Genomic DNA, 15,459 nt, shown 5'->3' with positions numbered 1-15,459 from the left:
ACAGTATCTAAAAAGCATACCATAGAAAATAAACCATTTTCTTCCTGATTTCCATAATCTTCAATAAGTTTGTTACTTACTTTTCTTGAATACCTTCATTAAGATCACCCACTCATATTTTAAATGTCAAGGATCCTTCGAATTTCCTGTTCATGAAGTAAAAGAAAAGTTTTTATACCAAATCCATTTTCCTAATCCATAGGATCCCTTAATGTTTCTCTATTCCATGTATAGTCCCTAGATCTAAACACGCTTGGGACCTAGGAGCTCATTTAGCCCCATTCACTAATTGCGGTCGCTCGCTCCCAGCATATTTCATTTTTGTAAAGTGACGTCAAGGCAGCTGCTCGCTCAGCAAGACATAAGCATGCCCACTATGTCTTGGTGAGCGATCACTTTGTCAAAGTAGATGCCTATTAGCATGTATTTAGATGCCCACTAGCGCATGTCATCTCCAGGAAGTGTGTTAAAACATTGGTACATCGAGGACCATCAGTAGCGATCGCAGCGCTTGTGGTTGACTCTACCCTCCAACAAGCACTGCAAGCAATTCAGGCTAAAATATATTCAAGTGACGTGTTCAATGACGGTACTTTGCTAATAATGCACCACCCACAAATGCCAAATTCTGTTACTCAAAGTAGCAGGCAGTCTGTGTACTACAAGCACATGATTCCCCATCACTAAGACTGGCTTGCACATGCGCATTACGAATTATATGCATTTGCAGATGGGTGACTATTGGTCAGTGCGAGTGGCCTCAGTTTAGTGAGCAGGTCTATATCAGGTCCCTAGTTCTTTTAATCCCTTAGTTTTCCTTAAATCTTAAAATAGATCTGGAATTTGTGCTGTGCATTTTTTGTGAAATACAGTTAACACATAATTAAGCAAGCATTATTACATGATTTTCAAATATGACTTAAGATGGGAGTCCAGGGCCACTGAGTATGTGCATGCACCTTCGGTGCACCAAAACAGCGGGCATGGTCACAAAGGGCGTGCCACTGGAAAATGGGAGCATGTCAACATGACACACCATCATTTCTTGTCACTCTGGTAAAATTCCTTTCCAACTTATATGCACCTTAATGCCCCAAGTAGCAGTGTCCCTCTTGCAATGCCCACTGTAGTAGTGCCATTTATGCAATGTCCACAGAACCAGTGACCTTATGCAGTGCCCCCTATCCAGTGCCCCCAGTCATGCACCATTATACAGTGCCGACTGTAATGCACCCAAATACAGTGCCCCTTATGCAGTGTCACCAGTAATGCCACCTATACAGTGCCACTTATGCAGTGCCCATTATATAGTGCTCACAGTAAGCCCCTTATACAGTGCCCCAGTAGTGGCCCCCCTATGCAGCGCTCCCAGTAGTGCTCCTTATACAGTGTGACCCAGTAGTGGCCGCCCAAGGCAAAGCTCCCAGTAGTGGTCCCCCCTATGCAGTTCTCCCAGTAGTGCTCCTTATACAGTGCCCCCAGTAGTGGTTCCTCCTATGCAGTGCCCCAGTAGTGGTTCCTCATGCAGTGCCCCTTATATATTGCCACCAGTAGCAGTACTACTTATGCAGAACCCCCAGTAGTACCTCTTATATAGCGCCACAAGAAGTAGCCCCCTTTTCCAGTGCCCCCAGTAGTGCCCTTTATATAGTTCCCCAAGTAGTAGTCCCTCCTATGCAGTGCACCCAGTAGTGCCCCTTATATTGTGCCCCCAGTAGTACTCCCCCCTATTCAGTACCCTGAGTAGATCCCCTTATATAGTGCCCCCAGTATAAGTCACCTCTATGGAGTGCCACCAGTAGTAGTCCCCTCTGTGCAGTGCCCTCAGTAGTGGTCCCCCTATGCAGTGCCCCTTATACAGTGCCCCCTGTAGTAGTCAATCCTATGCAGTTGCCCCAGTATTGGTCCACCAATGCAGCACCCCCAGTAGTGCCCCTTCTAAAGTGCCCCCAGTAGAGTCCCCTCTATGCAGTGCCTTTTATATAGTGCTCCTAGTACTGCTCCCCTCTATGCAGTGGCCCCAGTACTGCCCTTATGCAGTGCCCCCAGTAGTAGTCCCCCCTGTGCAGTGCCCCCAGTAGTGTATCTAATATAGTGCCCCGAGTAGTGTCCCCCTATGCAGTGCCCCCAGTAGTGCACCTTGTATTGTGCCCCCAGTAGTAGTCACCCCTATGCAGTGCCCCCCTGTAGTGCACCTTATATAGTGCACCCAGTAGTAGTCCCCACTATGCAGGACCCCCAGTACTGGTCCCCCCTATTCAGTGCCCCTTGTATTGTGCCCCCAGTAGTAGTTTCCTCTATGCAGTGACCCCAGTAGTGCCCCTTATATAGTTAACCCAGTAGTAGTCCTCCCTATTCAGTGCCCCTTATATAGTGCCCCCAGTAGTAGTCCCCCCAGTAGTATCCACCCCTATTCAGTGCCCCTTAAGTTGTGCCCCCAGTTATCTCCCTACGCATTACCCCATTATATAGTTCCCCCAGTAATAGTCCCCACTAAGCAGTGCCCCCAGTAGTGGTGCACCATATGCAGTTCCCCTTATATATTTCCCCCAGTAGTGCCACTTATATAGTGTCCGCAGTAGTATCCCCATATGCAGTGCCCCCAATAGTGCCCCATTTACCAGAATCCATGCTCCTATACCTGCCACTGTCCACTCCTTCATCCTCCTGGCCCGCTCTGCACTATAGGAGAGACATCATGATGTCTCTCCCATCACCCACTGCGGGAGCCAGAAGGGGAAGCTCAGGGCTTGTGCCCTGCTTGACCCATCCTAGATACACCACTGATATGATGGTTGTTCATACACACTTAAAAAATGTCATCTTTCTTCTGTCCATGGGTCCTGCAGTTCTCCAAGTACTGGTCCCCCATGCAGTGCCCCCAGTATTATTACCCCCTATGCAATGCCCCCAGTAGTGCCCTTTATATAGAGCCATCAATAGTAGTCTCCCCTATGCTGTGCCCCCAGTAGTGGTCCTTCCTATGCAGTACCCCCAGTATTTCTCATTATAATATGCCCCCAGTAGTAGCCCCCCTATGCAGTGCCCCCAGTAGCCCCCCCTATGCAGTGCCCCCATATAGTTCCTCAAATAGTAGCCACCCTTATGCAGTGCCCCAAGTAGTGCCCCTTACATATATAAGGACAAAGACATAAAAAAACAACACTTGCATGAAACCCTGCCTCTGCACCCACCGCCATCCACTGCTCTGTCCTGCTGGCACACTCTGCACTATAGGAGAGATGTCATGATGTCTCTCCCATCACCCACTGTGGGAGCCGGTAGGTGGAGCTCAGGGCATGTGCCCTGCTTTCCACCCCTAGATATGCCACTGAGATGATGGTTGTTCATATACACTAAACAACAATCATCTGCTGTCTTCCAGCCCCACTGGCTGGGGGTCGCATCTCGAGCCTCCACATGACTGCCACTGCTACTGTGTGGGTGGCTTGCTGATCACCCATACACACAGCATGATGGATAGATTTGTCTACAGATATATCTGCCATCAGCTGTGCAGCACAGCCAATGCAATATGTCTGTGAATGACATCACTCACAGACATATCGCTAGTACACACTGGCTAACGGTAACCCGATATATATTTGCCGATCAATTTATCAACCAATATATCTTCCAGTGTGCACCCAGCAGAAGTGTCTTGTTTGTTTGTTTTCCCTCCACAGGATCTAAGCATAGAACTGGGAAATGTAAATAATTAATAAAATATTTTACTAGATTTTACTCTATGTCTAAGACATGTGTCTGTCTAATTATTTAAGGCAGGCTTTGGATTCATTCTGTGTAGGGTGGGGGGGGTTAGGGTCCTCCAAGGAAACATCATCAAAACATAGAGCATACAATATATGGGTGTATAACATAAATAATATAAATACATTATACAATATACATATTTGAACAGACAAATCCTTTGACAATAGTCTAGATTCATACAACCCCATATCTTTATCTTCATTGTGAAGGAAGGCTTCAAGGCAATAGTTGTAAAAGAGAGAAAAAAAATTCCTGAAAGAGAGAGAGACTGGGATAGTGGGGTCAATTCAGTGCTGGTGCACATATTTCTTTATGCAGCAGAAATAACACTGGGGAATAAAAAAATATTTTTTTTTCTTGCCAAAGATTTAAGATCGGTTTCAGAGTACTTGCAGGTCCTATTTTCGCATTAGATCTTCGCTGTAGCTGAATTGGCTCCAGTTTTCAAATTAATTAAATATTATAAAATTCAATTATTTTCTCCATTTGAAGTACCTTACTAGTCTAGGCCTGGCTTACTTAACAGAATCAACTTAATTTTGCTTTTTTATCAACTACCCTCTTTCAATAACAACAACTTTTTTTATTTGTGATAATGTAGCTGGTTGTCATGTTTGAGACACATAACACATTCAAATCTCCTCACTAACACTGGGAGGAGGCGTGGCAGTGCACTGCTGAGCCTGCTGGGACAAGCTCAGACCACAGCCATGCCTCCTCCCAATATACAGAGAGAAGCAATGGAGAGGACCGAGTGATGCAGTTAGCACTCCTTTTATTCCTTTGTTCAGCCCTCTCTCTGTCCCACCACAACCAATCTCCCACTGTTTGGGCTTGTTTTGTTATGTATGTCCTCGGCTTTTGTTGGGAGTTAACACTGAATGTGTGAAACAAAACATTTTTGCCATAAAAATTAGTTCTTTTCGGAGACAGTGTACTATCAACCCTGATGGTTTTTGTTATATTTGTGGCAAATATAGTGTTGTAAAAGAAAGAAAAAATATAACTGTATTTGTAAAACAAGTGTATTAGGCTTATTTTGGATGCCACATAAGCCAGCAAGACAATATTTTGTGCCTCAAACTGCATCACAAAGTTTGTAAAACCTGCATGGAATCACTCCGCAAGTGGACTAAAGGTGATCGAAAAGAACTTAATTTCAAAAAGGAAAGGACATAGGTCCTCATTCAGAGCCGCTCGCTATTTGCGGTCGTTCATTTTCTAAAAAGGGGTGGCTATTCAAATGAACCGTTTGCACTTTGCGGTCTGTACACACCTCTAAGTCTGAACGAGTGAGCAAAACATGCGGTTGTAATTTTGAAAAATACGCCCCCTGGCCGCTCGCACCATACGTCATGTCCGCTATTTATTAGATTAATCGAGTACATCGACCAGCGTATGAACTGCTCGCTATTCTTGAGGTTGGTTTTTTCAACCACTATTTTGCGAGCAGTTCTGAGTTAAAAAAAAACAAGTGACGTGGTCAATGACGCTGCTGGATTAATTATGCACTCCCTTAAAATGCCCGTTTTGACCTTTAAGAATGCCTGCGATCGGATTTCCACTCCCCATTTTCAAGCCCCTTCCCCTGTTACCACCCACATACGCCTCATTCTGTCACTCAAATTAGCAGGCATTCGCAATTTTGCGAGCACATGAATTTCGACCGCACTGACTGGTTCGCGCATGCATATAACGATCCGTACGCATGCGCAGTTGGGCAAACATCGCTCGGAGCGAACGAGCTGCAGCTTACGAGTGGCTCTGAATCAGGCCCTTAATTTCGGCATACCTATGATGATGTGTGAGCCAAAAGATCACTTGAGTGACTGCTATTTTTGTGCTGTAAATGTGAAGTGTATGAATCGATATAAGAAATGCAAATGGGAATACCCAAGTATGAATTTTGCAAAACAACAGATACCACATAGCAAAGATTTACCTATACCATAATTCAGTTATTTGTGTGAAGTTGAATGTGATGATGTGGAAATGTTAATTTAATCCTGTGCAAGTTACAACACAGATGAAAGTGAGTTTGAAGAAAGTTCTACTCCAAACATATTTTCTCAAAAGGAACTAAATGATTTAATTTGTGACTTGAATTTATCGAAAAAAGGAGCTGAGCTTTTAGCATCCAGACTTCAAGAAAAACACTGTCTTGAGCTGGATGTTACTATAACGTCGTATCGAAATAGAGAGCAAGCCATACTGCTTTTCTTTAGCCAAGATAACAATCTTATGTATTGCAACAATATTCCGGAACTTCTCCAGGTGATGTATTGAAAAAATATTACCAACAATAATCCTCAGGCGCTTAAAGATAAACTAGACCTCAAAAAAAAAAAAAAAAAACAGAAGAAATTTCATAGTGCAATACATTTAAGATCTCTTTTATATCACAATGACCCCCTTCTTTTTTCAGACTCGTACCATTAGGGATGGTCTACTATAAAAAGTAGACAGAACAGCATGTATTAAAACTTGTAGTTCTCTTCCGAATAAATGGTTTTCCTTTTTCTTTTAATAAACACAATCTCCAACATTGTATATGTAAAGAGAGAAATACTTCCAAAAATAGTGTACTACTATTTTTAATTCCAAATACAGATTTAAAACATAATGAATGAAACAAATGCGAGTGTGGAATAAATGGACCCTCACCAGATGAATTGGTCTACCCAATCAGTAGACAACAAAGCATAAGTCCGAAATCTCAGGCGTCCCCGGTAGTTAGACGGACCAACTGGGAAGTGTCCAAAAAAGTCCTCACTCAGCTCCTCCACCAACGCGTTTCGATACTATTGTATCTTTTTCAAGGTATGAGGAGACATGCAAAGCCTTCCGATATATATACCCCGCCTAATAAGCATAAGCTAAACCTTTGCATGTCTCCTCATACCTTGAAAAAGATACAATAGTATTGAAACGCGTTGGTGGAGGAGCTGAGTGAGGACTTTTTTGGACACTTCCCAGTTGGTCCGTCTAACAACTACCGGGGATGCCTGAGATTTCGGACTTATGCTTTGTTGTCTACTGATTGGGTAGACCAATTCATCTGGTGAGGGTCCATTTATTCCACACTCGCATTTGTTTCATTCATTATGTTTTAAATCTGTATTTGGAATTAAAAATAGTATTACACTATTTTTGGAATTATTTCTCTCTTTACATATACAACGTTGGAGATTGTGTTTATTAAAAGAAAAAGGAAAACCATTTATTTGAAAGAGAACTACAAGTTTTAATACATGCTGTTCTGTCTACTTTTTATAGTAGACCATCCCTAATGGTACGAGTCTGAAAAAAGAAGGGGGTCATTGTGATATAAAAGAGATCTTAAATGTATTGCACTATGAAATTTCTTCTGTTTTTTTTTTTTTTTTTTGAGGTCTAGTTTATCTTTAAGCGCTTGAGGATTATTGTTGGTAATATTTTTTCAATATATTTCTGGTGGAGTGTGAGTGACACTTTTTTACCTTCAACCACGGGTTGCATTAGGGCGCACGGAATATTTTCCACTATCTTCTGATCATATTGCATTTTTCACTTCTATTGTGGTATTATCTGTGCTGCCAAAATGTTTAAAATTAGAGAAGATAGGGTTAAAAAATCAGACCAATTGTTCTCTACACCTGAAAATGATAGCAATGTACAAGATGAAGATCTTAGTAGTATCATGGATAATTTGGAGCATTTGCTTATCAAAGAAAATTAAATATGGTGGGAAGTTGCTACATTAGAAAGGTATCTGGCCAATCATTTAATCCCAAGGGGACACAAAATTAATAAAAAGGCTAGCTTCTCTACATCTACAGAACAATTCAAGGAAAAATGTTATAATATCATTAAGGATTGTTCTCTTAGATTAATAGAATGAATTATTGAGGAGAGAAGAAGAGAACTCCGTAAATTTGAGGAGGAAATTAATACATGTAAAATTCTGACTACTCCCTTTATCAATTCACTATATTATAAAGAAAAAAAAAAGATTATTGAAGATAGATTGGGGAGATCAGAACAAATTCTTATTAAAAGGAAATTTAATAAATATATTAGAGACATGAAGGAAGCAGAATTGGAAATAAATAGAAATGTCAATAATTCAAAAATAGAGAAAGAAGTACAGAAACCTCCTTTAAGGTTTAATCAAATAAAAGAAAGTAATTCTCAAACTCAAACCTTCAAGCATAGGAGAGAAAGATGGGTTAATCCAATTGAAAATAATCAAAACTCCCAAAACATGCATGGAATGGGTAGAATTAGGAATATTCCACAATGGAAGAATTCTGTATCCAATTATAGAAGGAATGATCGACATAATGAATATCCACAAAAAGAAAGACATTGGGAGGATACAAAATTTAAAAATAGTGAAAGGACTAATCGGCATAACGAATATCCCCCAGAAAAAAGGCCTTGGGAGGACATGAGGTCTAAAAATAACAGATTCCACACGTTGGAACATGAAAGTCCTTTGTCCTCTTCTTTTTTAGAGCTAACAAGGAGACCATCCAAGTGGAGATAAAAGGTCCCTTTAGAGGGTAAAGGGGGGGAAAAATTAAAAAGAAGGAAAGAAAAAGTGTTATAATAAGAAAAAGATCACTACTTATAAAAATAAACAGCGAAATAAAGAGGGAGAAGGTACATTAGGCGGACAGTCAGAAAAAGAAGGAATTTCTTGTGAAAAAGCAGAAGAACTTGCGAAAACTAAATGTTTAATTTAAGTACTCATGTTCTGTTGGAAGAGGAAAGGTCAGTATTGGAAAAAGGGTTAAAATTCGCACCTTCAACTCGAATCAACCAGTTTGAAATTTTTATTGATGTCGAGAAATTTCTGAGAAAACTTACCTTAAAAAAGTTTTTCAAATTACAAAAAGAAAGAGAAACTAATGAGGAAGATCAAGCTTTGACTCCCTTCAAACCAAAATCAACCTTTTTTCCCTCTCATTTGAAGGGCTGTTTCATTTAAACTTTTAGTAGCCTTGTGAGAGTGATTTAGAGAAATTAGATTCAAAAAAGTTCAAACAAAATATCACTAGAAAAGAAAGGGAAGGTTTGAAAACCTTGGTGGAAGATAGAAATTTAGTTATTAAACCAACCGATAAGGGGGGGGTTGTCATACTTAAAAGAAAAGATTATGAAATTGAAATTTATCATCAATTAGAAGATAACAACACATACAAAAAATTACGGGCCGATCCAACAAAAATAACTATGGCATTGTTGAAAGAACTTCTGGAGAAATATAAATTAAAAAATATTTTAACAGAGGCTGAGTTCAAATTTCTGTGGGTTGAACATCCCATCATTCCAACCTTATATATTTTACCAAAAATACATAAGTGTAAAGAAAGACCACCAGGGAGACCCATTATTTCAGGTGTGGAGTCATTAACCTCCAATCTGTCTCAATACATAGATTTCAATCTACAGCCTTATGTCTCTTTAAACATTTCCCATTTGAAAGATACGGGGGATGTGTTAGAGATATTAAAAACTATAAAATGGGAGGAAGATTATTTTCTAGTAACTGCCGATGTGAATTCGCTTTACACTATTGACCATTATCAAGGTATGGAGGCAGTAAAAAGTGTTTTAGCGAATTCATCGATGAATACAGTTTTACAGGAATTTCTTATTGAAAGTATAGGTTTTATCCTTTTTAATAATTTTTTTGTATTTAAGGATGAATTTTATATACAGAAGAGAGGCACAGCCATGGGCACCAGGTTCGCCCCAAGCTATGCCAACATTTTCATGGGGGCATGGGAACGGGACTATATATGGAATGAGAACCCGTTCCGGGCGAACCTGGTGTCCTGGCATAGATATATAGATGATGTATTTTTTATATGGAAGGGTGATCAAACCATTTTAGATTCTTTTTGTGAATTTTTAAACAAAAATGACAGAAACATTAAATTAGAATTTGATATTAGTAAGGAGCATACACATGGTCAGATTTGTCAGATGAATGATCTGAACGATTTGAATGATCTGAATGATTTGATGAATGATTTGACCAACGATTTGAACGATTTGAACTATGAACGACTGCATTAAAATGAATGGAATCGTCCAAATCTGACTGCAAACACATCAGATGTCAGATATCGTTATCCGACCATCAGGAACGCGCATCGTTCATCATTCAGACATGTCAGATATGTCAGATTTTCCTTCAGAAATGAACGATTGAATGATTTTTTTAGATCGTTATTGTTCATATCTGAAGAAAAATCTGACCATGTGTATGCACCATAAGAGGTAGATGATTCCATAGGTAACTACTGGTAAACTTTTGAACTTGTATTCAACTTTTGTTTGCTGTATGGACAATCCCACAAACACTGTTAAAGACATGCATTGTCACATCAGCACTTCAGGTAAGAAGGCCTAGATGGTGAAAGATAGCCCAATAAATATATGCAGAAATGCATTTCTCTCTAAATAGATGATAGGAGGGATTTGCTAGCATATTACAGCATAGTAAGCAGACATTGTTCATCTAAATGTGGAAACTGCATAATACACTGAGTAATACCTGTTTGTCTTGCTACATCAAAATATGATATGTGCAGGAGACCATAGAAATAGGAAATCCCTTTAGGTAATATCTGAGCATTTAGGAGCACCAAATCTAATGGGTTGATTAGTCTAAGGAAAACAAATGGGCAAGTACTGTAGACATATAAATGTTGCTCCTGGACAAATCAAATATCTTGGCCATTAAGAAAAGGAATTTTAGATCTACTCAATAGAAATGTTTGTTTTTTACTTTTAACATCAGTCAGGTGCCCAGCAGATCAGAATCATGTATATGCCTAAGCGGTAAATAGGAACGTGGTTTTATCATGTTGAAACTCTACATTATCTAGAAAAGGGAGAATAGTGAATGATGGCTGTGTAAATGACATTTGTGTCTGACAACATGCCATGATACACAGGCAGTCATTCAAAGAGGATAGTCCAAAAGGTAAGGAAAAATCTATTTGTGAAGGTGAAGAAAACTAACAAGATCTATATTTGGTGTAACTCCTGTTCTATCTGCATATGTGTCATGTTTATGATTCCAGTTTATGAATCCAGTCTTTATGACAGATTGCAGCCTGTGTGTTTAATCTAATATCAGAAAAATTGATGCAGCCCTTTGCTTTTATCCTCTGTAAAATGAACATACTAATTTAGTGTTTATATTATTCCATATAAAGGATTGAAAGGATTTAAGAATAGTATCCTCATCTGATTTAGTTAGTACAGATGTGTCCTCATACAGCAAGCCTTAATAAGCCATATGGAGTGAAATGAAAGAAGACACAAAGCATTTAAAAATGTGGGATGGCAATGGTAGAATAGAATAACAATGAAAGCACAATACTAAATCCTTCAACTGCGGGATTGTGTATCATGAACAAAATCCTTCAATGATATTTTAGAGGAGTCCACCATAATTTCCTCCCCAGATATGAGCATAGGATAGAAGAAATGGGAGAAAAATGGGGACTTTGTTACATAAGATAATACATATAACAATAAGAATAACAAGTGGTGATATTATGCATCCACAGAAATTTAGATGGCGTACCCCACTCACAATACCATGGGGAAATGATCCACATATTAAGGTTTCTTTCTCCCAAACATGTGGGATCAAGATGCCCATGTATTCCACCACCTACAAATGAAAGACAAAACCAGATAATCAAGTTGGGCATACCCAAACTCACTTCTGTGGGGACTTGGACATCCACATCAAGGTATCTTTGACGTCTTTCCTCCAAACCAGTTTCCTTAGTGTATAACGCAAAAATTCCAAAGTGACATAATAAAAAACATAGTATTTATTGAACTAGTGGTAAAAAATATCACAGTTCATAGATGTCAATAAGGACATATGAGACTTTGTCAAATGGGTGATAAACAATCTATAAATTGCAGTGTGGTTTTCAAAGGTCCGGAGTTCAACACTGAGCTATAACTTCTTAACAAGTCCAATATGATCCAAAATACAATCACCCAACGAATCATGTGTCCTCTCCACAACACATTTAAATTCCAAATGAATCTTCCTCAAGGCATGGGGAAATACCTTTCTGTTGTTATATAAATACCCCCATAATTAAAGTAAATTGCAATTAATTACATGTGAAAGTAATAATCCTCTTTGAACAGAAAATATATTGCTGTAAAATGAATTTAATACCTCTAATTAAAAATTGTTGAAGTTGGGAATTATAGTCTGATCTCTGTAAGTGGGAGGTGATAGCCTCTATTCCTTGTTCGTGTTTCATAATAGTATATAATGAGCTTACATCTGCACTGACTAAAATAATGTCTTGTTCTCACTTAAAATCTCCTAACTTTTTAAAAGAATCTCCTGTGTCTTTAAGGTGCAACTTATTAAAAAAGACCAAGGTCTGCAAACAAAAATTAATAAACTCTGACAAGTTCACAGTAATTGAATAAACCCCAGAGACTATTGGTCTCTCAGGGGGATTGATAGGGTCCTTATGCACTTTAGGTAATATATACAGAACTGGTATAGTGTGTTTCTCGTTAAACAGAAATTTTGACTCAGCTAACTTTAAAGTACCATTATTCAAATATTCATCTATAAGTGCCTTAATTTCCTTAAGGAAATTCTCTGTTGGATATTTTCTCAGTACTTTATAGGTTCCCCCATCCGCTAGTTGTCTATAAACTAATTTTTCATAGTCTTGGACATTTAGGAGTACAATGCCTATGCCCTTATCTGCAGGCTTAATGGTAAGGTCCATTTGATCCTTTAGACTTTTGAGAGCAGTCCTTTCTTTTTAAGTTAAGTTAAACTTGATTTTTTTGTCTCCTAACTTTTTGATATCTTTCAGTATTTGTACTGAGAAAGTTTCCAAGAAACTTTCGTTCATATGGGTTGGGAAGAAAGTAGATCTCGGTCTAAAAGTGGATTGAGACCCATCCTCCATTTGACCCAAATAACTTTCCCCCTTTTACTGAGAAAACATTTCTTGAGGGTGAGTTTCCTTACATATTTCTGTATATCAACAAAAAGTTCAAATTCATTGATTTTTGTTGATGGTGCATATTTCAGACCCTTATTTAACAGTGAAAGCTCCTGTGTATAAAGAATACGTGATCTTAAATAAAAAATGTTAACTTTGTCCCTTGAAACTGAGGGTTCTACACATGTGTTGGTATCGATAGTATTATGAAGTTCGTAATCTCTTTTGGATCTCATCAATCTTGTTTTTTCAGTATTTTTTTAGTTATTTTTATTTTTTGTGTATTTTTGTTCCTCCCCTTTGCCTCTTTTTTGATACAGTATCTAGTTATATGTTATGATTTTTCCTCCTGCCTCTCTCTAAAAAATGTTTCTGCAAGGACTCCAAAGTTAAATCTAATAGGGGATCAAATTTTTTTTGTAGATGAATGGGGGAATTATATTTGTTTGATGTTTGGATAGGAGTAATTTCTGAAGTTTTAAATGTTCTTTAGTCAAACCGTTCATGCTTATTTCTCCAATTCTGATTTAGAATCCGATTGTCTCTAAAATTAGTCTCTTTACATTTTCTCTTGGTGGGTTCCCATCGTTTCTTTGATAATGTTCAGATCTATTAGGTCTATTGACAGGTGTCTTATATCTCATAGGTGGGATATAAATCTCTTCCTTACTCTCTTCTTCGAAGAGGTCTACATCTATGACAGCATAAGAAGTAATGCTGTCCTTATCTCTATTGAACTTTTGTAATTTCTTTCGTTTCAATTGGTTCTCTGTTCGCATCACTTTAAACTCAATATTTTCCTGAAATTCTTTCACCTCAGAAAGGCCTGAGAAGGGTAATAATAACAATTAAGTTCAATATCTTCTTCTAATTTCTTATGTTTATCCCTCTTTCTAGAATAATTAAATTAGGAAGGACCAATTAGTTATCACTGCATCCCATTCTTTCATGAAATGCTCTGTTGCTGTTGTAAATGAAGCATTTTTGTCTATTTTGAGTGGATTGGAGTGAAATGCCCTTTGTGACTAAGCCCCGCCGGGCAGTGTAGCAACTTTTTCTTGAAATTTGCATATGATTCTCATTGCAGACACCGTGAAACACCACACAATCTGTACTAGAGATGCAGGGATGTGACTTTAACCACACAGGAATTAATTTTAAACATGAACAAAGTCACAGATGAAGCACAATGGAACTTGGTGTAAAAAAAAAGCCACGGCTATTGCATCGTAGCACTTTGTATACATATTCAGACTCAGATGTAGAAATGCTGCACATTAAATTGATCAGTGCAATCTAGCAATGTAGTTTTGTCACAAAGTTTTTGTATTATTGCAAAAAAGATAAACATTTTCAGCATATAAGATGGTAGGGGTGGTAGACTTGCATGGGATCTGGTGCACCAATAGATGCTGTTTGGCATGACTCTGGCAATGGTGTATGAGGACACATCTGTATGACAGGCAATACCTGAAGTGGGTATAGCATTTTTGGGAAAATTACAATTTTGCTAATACCAGCACAAACTGGGAAAGTAATCAGAAGATGGCATCTAGATCAAAGTTCCTCAAGAGAGTGCATAAGATGATGTTCAACATTAATGTATAATATATAACTCATGAAGATTATGGGGCAGATAAAGCCCTAACTATTGTATATAGCATTTTGTCCAGCGTTATCCCAAGCCATGACTCCGGGAAGGTTGCACATCATAGCCTTAAGAGAGTGCAGTTGATTTGTCTAAATTATAAAGCCTAACATTTTAAAGGAGGCTAGCAGTTCTGTGTTTTTGTTAAATTTATGGATTATAATACTACAAGATTAATTGAATAAAATATAATATCAATATGAAACTTTAGGAAGTGGTGGGTCAACATGGTATCTAGATCATTGCATAATAGTTTGTAATAGTCACATAGAGACCATCCTGATTTGGGGATTTGTTAAAAATAGGGAGTTAATTGTACATAAAACTTACATCTCAGTTATTGCAGCATTTAAACCATCACACTATGAAGAACTTATGGTGCATACACACAAAGATTTTCTGTCCAACCATCCAACTAGTTGATTGGTTGGAATGAAAATCTGGTACGGTATGAAAGCAAATGACAATCAGCAATTTGCTCCCAATCACCGGAAAATGGACAAAAACTGTTGTTTGAACAAATTGTTTAGATCAAACATTTAAAAACTTGTCTGACAACCATTTTCATCTGTTTTTTGGTATTTATGAGCAAATTGCTTTTCACCATTTACTCCCATACGTTACCAGATTTTCATTCCAACCAATCAAATAGTTGGACAGAATATCTTTACGTGTGCACCCTGCCTTCGTCTTGGAAGATTATTTTACAAAAAAAGGTCATGAGCCAAATTACCATCAACATGCACTTCCACAGAAAAATAATTATCAGATTGAGTGGAAATATCCCTATGAGTAGTATACTTGGTACAGGTCAAGGGGTCAGTTATAGAGGAGATAGAACAATTCCAACAGTGTTGTTTAGCAATGTGGGCAATGAGCTTCCCTGATTTATTCCCCTACATATAATATCTGTTTTTAGTATAGTCTACGTTTTTTAGGCCTGGTTTGTTTAGAACAATTCCAAAAGATGCTTATGATTTGAATACACTTCCAGAATGTCATTAGAAAGCTCAGAAATGAAAGTAGTATATGACT

The sequence above is a fragment of the Taudactylus pleione genome, unplaced genomic scaffold (assembly GCF_031769625.1).
Source record: "Taudactylus pleione unplaced genomic scaffold, aTauple2 ptg000259l, whole genome shotgun sequence".
NCBI classification, from domain to species: domain Eukaryota; kingdom Metazoa; phylum Chordata; class Amphibia; order Anura; family Myobatrachidae; genus Taudactylus; species Taudactylus pleione.
Note: the sequence above shows the minus strand (reverse complement) of the source record.